This window comes from Aythya fuligula, chromosome 3, assembly GCF_009819795.1.
Source record: "Aythya fuligula isolate bAytFul2 chromosome 3, bAytFul2.pri, whole genome shotgun sequence".
Taxonomy (NCBI): Eukaryota; Metazoa; Chordata; class Aves; order Anseriformes; family Anatidae; genus Aythya; species Aythya fuligula.
In genome coordinates this window covers 78,449,943-78,462,028 of record NC_045561.1, presented here as the reverse complement: position 1 = coordinate 78,462,028, position 12,086 = coordinate 78,449,943, and the positions used below count along the sequence as shown (strand labels likewise).

The 12,086-nt window shown below is 42.6% G+C and overlaps 1 protein-coding gene across 6 annotated transcripts in view; it reads right to left on the bottom strand.

Moving 5' to 3' along the window:
• Positions 1–12,086, bottom strand: part of NCOA7 (nuclear receptor coactivator 7) — an 86,797-nt gene that overhangs the window by 34,645 nt on the left and 40,066 nt on the right. The window lies entirely within an intron of this gene.

Genomic DNA, 12,086 nt, shown 5'->3' with positions numbered 1-12,086 from the left:
GTGGCAGTTCACACTACTATACTGGAAAATATTTGCCAGATCGCAAAACGCAGGCAAAGAGCAGTGTCAGAAACAAGAGGGACCTCTCAGGTGCCTAAAATTCAACCCCAGCTGTCCATCTGTAGGCCTCCATGGCTTGTCCAAGACTGCAGGTTGGTAACAGGACAAGAGTTCTCTGCAGAGGAAGTCTTCACAGTATAAATCAAGTTAGTATGTTTAAATGTTTAGGAGATGAACAAATAAAAATCTGTGAACGGTATATTGCAGCTAAACATATGAAGGGCAGAAATAAAAATGGTAGAGGGATTAAAAAACAAAACTGGGTAAAGTAATTTTTTTCTACAAAAAAGGTGAATACTTTGGAGAACACACACAAAAAAAAAAAAAAAAAAAACGAAAACAGCTCTTAAACTATATGGCATTTAGAGCATGTAAACTGTAGAAATAACAAAAAATATAACACCCTGAGCCCAAGGCAAAGTCAACACTGCTTACGTAGAGAAAAGCATTTACGGGATGAACGGTAATATGCACCCCTCTACACACAAATACCATACAGAAAAGGAAAGACTCACACATCAAGAACCACTTGAATTGCATTAAGGGAATGTAACAGAAGCAAAATCCACACAGCTACCAAACTGATCTCAGCAAGGGTACAGCGGCCTAGATGATCAATAGCTTACTTAAACATGAGGCAGAGAAGTGTTTGTGGAACACACTACAATTATACAAAGCTACACAGGACTGAAGTTTCAGAGGATTTATATAAAGTTTAACCACAGAGAAGTATATGACTTCTGCTCTGGATTCCTTCAGTCTCACATTATTTAGCAGTGACACTCAATTCTCCTCCAGAACAATCTGCCCGTAAGACAAAACAATGGCTTCTTAGGGGAGAGCTGTTCTCTCCTTGCATGCTTTTACCTTGGACTCTGGCTCTCACCTTATCCCAAAAAGTGCCAATTCAACTGATTAAAACAAAAAACTAACTCAATATTTTTTGTTGGCGAAGCGAATTGACTCACCTTACCTTATGATCAGATGGAGCAGGGGCAGGAAGCACAAGGCCTCCCTTCTCAGTCACAGCAAGGCGTTAATTCATGCACAAACATCAGGCTGTTTGTATCACTTATCTGTACTTATGAAACCGTTGCCTATGAAAACTGTAGTCACCAGGCGTATGGAGCTTGTCTAAATCTATCCTGAACCACTTTTAAAAGAATTTTTAAAGAGAAAACCAATTTGCACCTATGAAACTTGTTTATTGCTCTTAAAGACTGAGGAACAGCCAGAAAGAATTGGATGGCATAAAATCAGCAAGTTTTAGCAGCAAATAGATGGCTGACAGCAGTAACAGCAGTAAGGAGTAACAGATTTCATGAGGGAAAGAAGCCCTCCTTAGTTTCAAAATTGTGTTTGCGCAATTCGGTCTCTATGAGGAGTTAATGAGAATTGCTATCTCTGCGGAGCTAAGTGACAGTTACTATAGCAAAGAGCGAGCAGCTCCTCGAATACCATGAATAAACTGCTGGCACAAGCTAATACACGCTGCTAATATCCTGCTAATATACGATGCAGAGCCAATCCATCAACATAAGATGGCAGAATCAATCTCGCTCTTATTACCTTTCCTTATATTTTATGGAGTGCTCTAAACCATGAGTCACAGTCTTATTTGAGATTTTAGTATGAGGAACACTATTTCAAAATGCAACCCTGTACAAATTTGAGATATCCACACTATTGTATAAAACAAGTTTTCAGTTCCTCTCTTAGGGAGCTTATTTTTTTGGATTATGCTTTAAAAAATGTAAATAGTTTCCTAGTGTTAGTTTCTGCTCATCCTATGCCAATCAATTAGTTCTTACTGCATCCCAACCTGTCTAATCCTTCCAGGGCAAGGTGGCATTTAAACAAGCGTGGTGTCACCTCTGAGGATGGCGGAGGGAAAGAGTGGGGAGAGAACAGAGGCGTGGGAATGGGGAGGACAGGAATATCTGAAAATACAACAGCCCTACCACAGCTGAAGCACTTGGATCACAGAAACACAGAGTGGTTTGTGTTGGAAGGGACCTTAAAGCCCATCCAGTTCCACTCCCCTGCCATGGGCAGGGACACCTCCCACCAGACCAGGTTGCCCAAAGCCCCATCCAGCCTGGCCTTGGACACCTCCAGGGATGGGGCATCCACAGCTCCTCTGGGCAGCCAGCACCAGGGCCTCACCACACTCAGAGTAAAGAATTTCTTCCCAATATCTAATCTAAGCCTACCCTTCTTTTAGTCTAAAGCCATTCCCCCTTGTCCTATCACTATGCTCCCTGATAAACAGTCCCTCCCCAGCTTTCCGATAGGATGATACTGCCAGTTCCTACCCCTGTTATTTCCTTTGGAAAATGACAATTAATAGCTTTCTTTCTTCATTATCACTCCTATATCTGATATATATAGATTGTTATATTTTTTTCCTGAAGCTTGTCTTTAGTTCAAACTGATGCTGTCTGGATACATGAAAGCACGCTAATTTTAGCCTCCCATTCCACTACCAGATGTCTTGCTGTGCATTCCTGCATATAGAGGAAGCAGTGGTGAAATAAAAGATGATCTTTTTACAGAAATCTTTAAGTGTGACCATTCAAAAGGAAATCCAGGGAAATCCACAGCCCGTGAGCAGTGGATGTCCACCACTTAAGGGCAGGTTAAACAGCTACTGTCTGCAGCTCTACAGCCACCAGGTGTAGAACTACGTGGTGTGCAGGTACACACGTTATCTTCAACCTAGAGGTGTGAATAACAGGCAAAGCAAAGATACAGCAATAAAAACTTCAGCATGGGCTGCTACAGGCTTGCTGGTTATGCTGGGCACGCACATGGCAGGAACCCCACTACCACATTATTATATTGTCAGGACTGTTTGGCAGCAGCAAGGTCAGGTTCCCCACTAGCAACATCAGCATTATACTATACACAATGTTAAATCAACCTTCCACTGAAATATTGACTTGCATGATGCTTGCAAACTCAGCATCCAGAAGCCTCCTCCCCACCCAAAGTTCAGTTTTACCGACATAAAAGAAATGTACAGACTCAAGACTATAACCTGTTCACATCTTCTGTCATCACTTCTTCCAGCTCCTAGTTCAAGACCATTCAACCCAAGATCCCTGTGTTTGACACTGCCTTTAAAACACCCTGCCCTCATATTTGTGTAGGAAAAAAGGCCCTCTTGGATGCACTGATACAGCCAGGCAGAGCTGCGGGACAAATTTAATTTTGTGCTTTGCACAATTTAGTAGACAGAAGGGTATCAGCTGTCTTACTGTATTGCAACTGTAATCCCAGGCTTAAAGGAGAAGTCTGTACCCAAAAACTAGCCAGGTCAATCATATTAAAAAAAAAAAAAAGACTATGATTAAAACACTTTTTCTGCATGCAAGTTCTAACTTTCCTGAAAATCAGGGAAAAATCCTCTATGTTTTCAGTTTAATAAAGGCAGTAACAAAGTGTCTGGTGAGCGTTGCCCTGGATAGCAGGCGCTCTTAGGCACCTTTTTACCCTTTATTCATGGCACATTAAAGAGCTTTTCTGGCAAAGTTGGTCACCTGCAGATGCACACGCCCTGCAGAGCTCTGTGGTATCAGAGCAAACTGCACAGAGCAGACTAAGCGTGTCAGTCTCTGAACACACTACAGAAATACACACACTGTGTTACTGGCAACCCCAAGAAGAAAGCTCCACACATCCTTAAATCAAACAGATCAGGTCGTTCTCACTTTCTCTCACTTAACTGAGCAGCTCCACAGACAGTTGGTATCTACAGGGCTAGGGACTCAATTCTTATGCAAATTTTACATCCTGTTTTCTGTTACCGAAGAAAACCCTGATTGGTACAGGAAGGAAAGATTTCATACTGCCATGTCTGGCCACCACTGGATGAGTTCATTCAGGTTAAGTTAAGAAACAAAACGCTAGGAATCAGAAAAGGCAGAGACTTCCATTAAGAAACACTCTCCACGTACATACCTTACTCTAAAAAAAAAATAAAAATAAATCGCAACATACAATTGAAACTGCAAGTCAATAAGGTGGGTTTTTTTAATACCTAATACACTTTTCAGACTAAGCAATGATTAAGAACAAACCCTTTCACATAAATTGACTTTAATTTCTTTAATGTATTTACCTTGGCAATGACAGAGGCTTAATGCACACGACTGTACAGCTGCTCCCTGAAAGGAGATCTAAGATCAGTCACTTCGGAGCACTATTGGATTTGGGCACAGCTCCACAAGCAGTTTAAAGCAATCGATGATGAAGCTGTTGTCAAAAGCGTGCATAAAATTTCTAACTGTTGTATCGGGGCCCAAAGAAAATATGTGAGGAGAATTAGTCTGCCAGCAGAACAGGGCTGAGGGAACATGCACAGGCACTCCCCCCAGAAGATGGGCATTTTAGAAGACCTGAGAATACAAAACTTACATTACATAGAGCTTCCAAGCATGGCCCCTCACACCTGCCTGAAGGCTGTAAGGAGCTCACTCACCAGGCACCGCACACCCAGGCTTCCCGGCAGCCAGAAACACCCGTGCAGAATAAGAAGCCTGAAAGCACCTCCAGGAATGCCTGCTGTTCCAGGACTGATGGAAAAAAATGGGAAGTGTGGATCTTCCCCCCAGAACCAGACTAAAAAGGACACCCAGCCCAGCTGCAGCACAGGGCACACGCACCCGGAGCACTCCTGGGGCTCAGGCTGCCCCACAGGCACCCTGCTGGCTGTGCTCATACCACTAACCCATACACCCTGACAGCAAAGGCCTTGCTAACCACGCAGGTGTCTCTCTCCCTTCGTTATCCCCGTCAGAAATACAACAGCCCCGTTCATTAACTCTCCCAACACGCTCCCCGTTCCAGCACACGTCCAGCTGCCGCAGCCCCACAGCACGCAGCGTGCCCAGTTGCCGCACAGCTTTCCTCCCATCCTCCAGGGGCTGATTTTCAGCGAAGTTAATTGCTTTTAAATGCAGAAGCACTCCAGAATGCAAGTGCTGACTCCTCTTGAAAACACTGGCCTGGGGTAAGTAGGCAGCCCTTGGAGGTGTGCCTGGTTCCTTCAGCCATGAGACCAGGTTTAGCTGATTTAACGCCAGTCATATTGTGATCTGACCTTTGTGGGGCACGTCACAAGACTTCACCGTGCTAAATCTTGCTTTGAGTAACCGCTGAAGGAGAATGTAATCTTCAGAAAGTACCAAATCCTGGTATTTCCCCTCCAGTGTTGGAAATTCCACTGCAACCATTCGAATTTCCTCAGTAATGACCACCGCTGTTTGAAGGGCATGCCAGATTTCTGATCTGCACATATATCTCCAACTCCAAGCCTGCTTGGCCTGCCAAAGCTCTTTGCTATGACATTTCAATTACATACAAAGGAAATTTGGGTTAAGGCTCTGCTTCCCTCCTCCCCAAGGAGGGTTGTAACCAAAGGACTATCTTATAACCCCCCTCTTTTCCCCCAAATGTTTGCTTCCTCCGCCAGCTGGGCTGGACAGTACCCAGTAAATCAAGTCAGCAAATCTGAGTTAAAAGCAAAAACAGCCCCTGCCCCAGCACCCTGGTCATGGAGGTTTGGAGAGGGATGATGAAGATGAGCAAAGCCATGGAGGATTTCACATGTAAGGACTGCCCAAATTCTTCAGGCTGGAAAGGATATGATGGAGGAGAGGTATTTTAGAAAGAGAAGGCTACTAAATCATAGGAGGCTTGGGGATGGTGAGTAGAGATTGACTGTTCACAGGCCCCCACCTGCTGAAAATGGCCAGAGGATGGGAGAACACAGAGGAAATAATTATACAAAATTCACTGAGCTCTTCATCTTCCCCAGACACCCAGGTGTGGCCTCTGTGGGAGAACAAATGCTGAGCTGAATGGGTCTTGGTCTGCAGAAGCATGGCCATTGCTACGACCCCGCTAGCACTTCTTCATCCTAGAATCATGGACACCAAGCTTGGACATTGTGGTTCAACAGCAGTCACACCACAATTCCCATTATTCCTGTGCATTAAACTTCCAAGTACTGTTACTGTTCATTTCTTCCAAGTGACCCTCTGCAAGCTTACAGTAAAATATGCACATTACAAGCCCCAGTAATTTTTCAGACCCCTGTTTCTGGAAATCTGTTCTGGAAATTTGTTCTAAACCTACTCTTAGAACACAATTTGCTTGTGCTCAAATCACAAAACAATTCACACAACTCAGCACTGGTAACTTGCTTTGTTATAACTCATGCAACCTTGGACAAATTTGACAATTGCATTTTTTTCCACCTACGAAAAGTGTAAAACACACACAGCAAGCAACAGATACCTTCACGTGTTCAGTCTTCCTACCAAAGTGAGATATTCTCCAAGTTGGAAACTTGTGATGTTCCAAAATTTAAGCTCAAAGACCTCACAAAACACTGGTACGTAACATCAGCAACATAACTCTTATAAACACAACTGGCCTTGACTGAAAACTAAAGAAAGGAATATCAAAATGTTATAACAACCCTTTTTAAACACTTACATTTATTTATATATATATTTTTTTAGTATCTGTGAACAGGAAGGTTCTTTATTAACAGACTCTTATGACTCCTACATAGAAAGAAGCTCTGCCAATTAAAAAAAATGCATCGTTTAAGTTACATTTTGCTGTAATTTCTAAGTGCCCGAGTGAAGAGAATCATACCAAAGGATACAAAAACACATCAATTTTCCTTCCATTTCTCTTCTTCCTCCTTGTTTCCCAGATGCAGACCAGAAAATTATTGAAAATTCAACCACCAGCATCACAGAATGAGCCACAATTATAACTAGTTTCTTTTTTCCTCTTAACACGGTTAAGAAATCTCTATTTTATGCTACTGGACACATTTTTCATGTTCTGTTCTTTACTTTCCCATTTCAATTCCCCCACTTCTCACTTAAAATTTACAGTAGTTTCATTACTATCAACAGCCTATTTTACGCTTTGTTTTTATATATTCATAAAGCTTTGCTTCCATGTAACAGCAGCCTTTCAAGCAGATCAACCTTCTGTCTGAACTACAGCTTTTGAGGCAGCTTGTAGCATGCTGACAGGCAATACCTAAGGATTACATTCATAGCAACAAGTTTCCCTTGTGTATCTTTTACTCAGCTTTACAATAAGCAGGAACTTACCCATCAAAGTGAGGATTAAAAGAGGATTCCATACATAGAGAACTCAAGAAACCTTAGATGTTTCCATCTGATTTTGTTGGAAATTTAGTGCTAGCAGCATTATTTCAGGTGCCTACCCCTCCAGCCAAATTCAGCTGCCTGCAGAAAAGGCGTTCCTTCTGCAGGTGACAGCTTCTTGTAAACACCAATTAACAACTCAGCTCGAACATAACCTGTTAGTCTTAACACCGATCCCCTGGGATTCAAGATCATTTGCTCTATTCCCAAACAAGTGCTCTGAAACCTGCTTTCAGTCATTTGTCCACCTCGTTCTTTCTACATGGTTTCAACAAGTAATGTAATATATCAGCTGTGTGAAGCTTCCCATCCAGCCCACTGCCAGCCGTGTTCAGTTCACACTCATAAATTATCCCAAACTCCTTGTTATTCTACCCAGGCAATTATAACAAAACAAAAAATAAGTTATTTCTCTGCTGCTTTAATTTTGAGCCTATTTAATAAATGGCCTGACGATTAGAAATCACCATGAAAAGTGGGCTCAGTAAGTGTCCTGTGTTTTAATTAATTTAAACTCTACAATAATTGTCACTTCATTGCAAGCAGCCATCAGCTTTGGAAGTGGCAGTAAGTTTAGCTGTATGAGGGGAGCTCCTCTGCTGATTTGGTGCCAATCAGGGCAAATCTCACCACACTGCGAGTGCTTAAAATTGCTACATCCTCTCTGTTTTATTGACCAACAACTGCTCTTGGCCAGCTACCCAGAAGGTTCAGAGGCTCTGTAACTGCACGCATGCCATGCTGCTCCCATACCACCCCTGCCCAAATCATGTCAGGGAGAACAAACCATAAAGGAATCCACTGCCCGCCTCTGGGGACCTGCTTTGGCACCCCCTGCTCAACGTGTGCTATCTTGTCTGATTATGTGGGCACAGACCATTTTTCCTTCTCGGGACTCCTGTCACAGTATTGAGGACTCCTGCTTGCTTTGGACAGAAATCAGACACACAAGATGAAGATCTATTAGTGTGACCTCCCACTCGCTGCAGAAATTGAATGGTGTGCATTGAGTGAGAACAGGAGGCTGCACGAAAAGAAAGGATGGCTTTATGAGTAGAGGGCAGGATAATAAGCTAGCAAACTAGACTTTGTTTTGCTGATAAACCCGTGTGATGTCGGGCAAGTAACCTATACCAAGCTTTTCTTCATGATGCTTTCTTTAATGGTGACTAATTCCTCACATATGCTGATGACAATTTCAAGCAAAATCGGTATAACCTGGGAATATGCTGCACATCTTGATATTGTCACATTATATTGTTTTGGAGTAAATATACAAATGAAATTCAGAAGGCTGCCCTCAGCCCCAATTTACAGCATTACCACACTGCTTTCAGAATGCCGTATTGTTTTCAGTCTTCAGTGGCAAAGCACCATCACGTTCATCTGCTTTAGCAATTCCTGAAAGAAATGCTGGTTTCCCAGTCTCACAGCATCCCACCCGTGTAGTTTGTCCCAGAGATGTGGACTCTGCCCTAGAGACACTGAAGTGGTGCCTCCAGGCTGTTACAGCTCCAGCACTGGGATCCTGCAACTCACCCTCATATTTGTGGGAGTGTTTTAGAGCCTGTGACATTTACAAAAAAAAGCAAAACAAAGGAAAGATAATTTATATACATATACACATACACGCATATATTCAGATATATATTACACATATATCTTGAAGCTCGGGAAGTCAACACCTTCCAACAAAACAGGCTTCCCACAGAAAGTGCGTCTGAACTAAGTAGCCAAGCTGCAGAAGCAGGTCACCTGGGTTATCCCAGGAAGGGCAGAGCATCCTGGGCACTAGGGATAGCAGCTGGGGTGCCGAAGCAGAAAGTGCATTGCGCTGAACAAATACTTCCGTAGAAGTCTGACAGAAGATTACTGCAGCAATAATACCAGAAAATATGAGATGAAGTTAAAAAGCCAATTGTCACATAAGCTAAGAGACAAGGTAAAAAAAATAAGGAGAACGTTGTTTCCATGGGTCCTCAGAAAAGAAAGAGCAGCAGTACTGGTGCCTCTGTCATTTCAAGGTAAGAAAACAAGGGCTATATCTGCAAAGCAATATTTTAGAGTGTGAGATTTGGAGACTGAATGGTACAAGCATATTGCAGAACCAATACAAAGCCACTAAGTAACACAAGTGCTAATAGAGACCGAAAGCATGAGGTTACACAGGAGAAACTTGGTGGTGGGATCTGTTCAGCCATTCAGCAGTGTCTCGAGAGAGGTTATGGGTAGTGCAGTACCCCTAGGTTACTTGTGACGGTGCCACCACAGTGCCAAAAGCCATGCTGAGCAGAACAATCCTGGATGGGGAGGTGGATGCTGGAGGGCTCCTTTCTGCAGGGTGCTGAACTCCTTCTCCCCGGCTCTGCGATGCCACCCACCGGCTGCGGACAGCACCACACCACGGCTCTTGGCCAGAAGCTTCTCACCCCACAGCTGCACGCCGTCTGCTTCAGAGAATAAGCCTTTAAACATTCTGTTTTCTACAAAATGTGGCAGGGAGCACCACCACCTCCAGCTCTCCGCAGCCTTCAGAAGCTGCACTGCAGTCACCCTACTGGAGAGGGATTGATCTAATCAACAGAATCCTTCTCAAATATTAACAGCTCTTGCATAAATCAATTAAAAGGAAAAATTCAAGGTGCAAAAAGTAAGGTTGTCACCACCAGCATTTGCAAGTTTATAAAGGCAAACGTTCACCAGCTTCTAAGGAAGGGACACAGTGCGCGAGGAACAAATTATAGTCAGATGCCATGTTCCTTCCCTGTTTCTCTAACAACAATAACAAAGCATTTGTGGTCCTGCAAAATATGAAAGGGAGATTATTCAGACGGCTGAGGTCTTCATTTGTTTAGATGGAGAGACACGACCTTGCTGGGCTCAAAGCAGCTTATGGCAGGACCTCCATGAAGCCACAAAATAAATTATGCACGCATCATCGTACCAACATGCAGATCAGACAAACTACACAACTGTTGCTGCATCTAATGCGTTTTTCTTTAGACTGGCAAAATTAGGCATTTTGGTAAAGTGCAGAAAAAAAATAGGAAAAAATATTAGTAATGCCTAGAACTTTCAGGAAATCTAATGTGGCAATTAAGTTAAAGCTGGATAATTAGAAAACAACACCAAAAAAAAAAAAAAACCTTTGGGCAAGCAAACCCAGAAAAATGGTTAACCATAGGAATGAGAGGGAGATCACTTCAATCTCAGAAATATCAGTGAAGGGAAAATTCAGAAGAAATCACATGGGAAAAAAAAAAGACTTTCAGGAGGGCTGCAGTGACAAGTGGCTGAGCACAGTAACCACGTTAACAGGTACAGCTGCAGGGGAAGAAGGCCGGTGTAACACAGGCAGGCTAATACTGCAGCAACTAATGTCTCACCTGAAATTACTGCATTTTGAGACTTGCATAAGGAACACAGAGCTATTATATTTATTTCACAATCAACCATTTTCCACCTCTCTCTAAGCTTTCGCTTCTACGACTTTGATGCTCCAGTTGGGTAAAAATCTTCATTTCTCAGGACTGAAAGCATGAGTTTATATAACAAAGGGATTTCTCTATGGGTTTTGTCAGCAGGGTCTGTGCTCAGGTCAACAGTAGAATTGAATTCTTGTATTTCTCAGTGAACTGCAGAACCTTGCACATCTGCCTGACAGCGAGCACTGTGACGAGTCACCCCCACAATGACAGCAGTCCACACAAAACACCAGCGTGCTTATCAAACATTAGTAAAACCTCATTTTGTATTGACTGCTGGATCATTAGCCAAGGAAGACCTGGAGAGCTTTCTATTCTCCCACGTCAGCCAGAAGGACCTGTGACAGAGGCACGCCATCCCCCATCTCTCTATAGCAAGCACCAACTGGCGCAAAGCTTCTCACAAGACTCCTGACACACTAGAGAAACAAACCCCAGCTACCTCACACAGCCCTGAATTCCTTTAGGTACAAACCAACAATAAATTGACGCCTTAGGAGAAGCGCTTTGTTAGCGATACAACAGGACTTCACACTTTGGGGTGTGTGTTGTGGGCTTTGTGTCTAAAACCAGCATTCTAACAAAACAGTGCAGATTCATTCCTTAATAATTATTCAGTTTTCCTTCTACTTGTTTTATTTCAAGAACAGCATGGTAAGAACTTCTTAAGACAACACTGAAGCAACTTTTCTTTTAGTTTCCAAATCACTGAACTTATTAGATTCAAACCTGCCAAAACTTACAGTCAATACATCACCGCAAACTCCTCTGCTTGCTAGGAAACATTGCTCCACGATTTACCTTATTTTTGGGAAGGCCCATATTGCCTCATAAAAAAATCTTTAGATGCAGCCTAGTCTGCACGTGGCAGTCAATGCGTAACAGCACTTTTACTGCTGATTCATTTCCTTCTCCTAGCGATTCCTCCTCAGGAATCATCTGTCTACGCACACTGCGTGAGCAGGAAAGAAGTCTGTTTGCACAATATCTGCAGTATTTTGTTGCCTTTCTTCTTTAAAGAGAAAGAAAAAAAAAGCTCTCTTAAGCTAAGAGTTCATTCCTATAAAATATCCTTTCCAATTCCCTCTCGATAAGTAATTTTAGATAGAATTTATGAAATACTTTGAGTACTTCACAAATTGCAATCCAGAACTGCAAACATCTGTAAATTTTTCATATCACATATATTTATGCACAAACTTTATTTTCTCTGAATTAATTGCAAGAATAAATGTAAAGAAATGTATTTATGACTGACTGAGGTACTGACAATACAGTGGGAGGGAAGGAAGAGAACATGATGTGTATTTCAGCACATGAAACTTTTGACATTTTGTTTAAA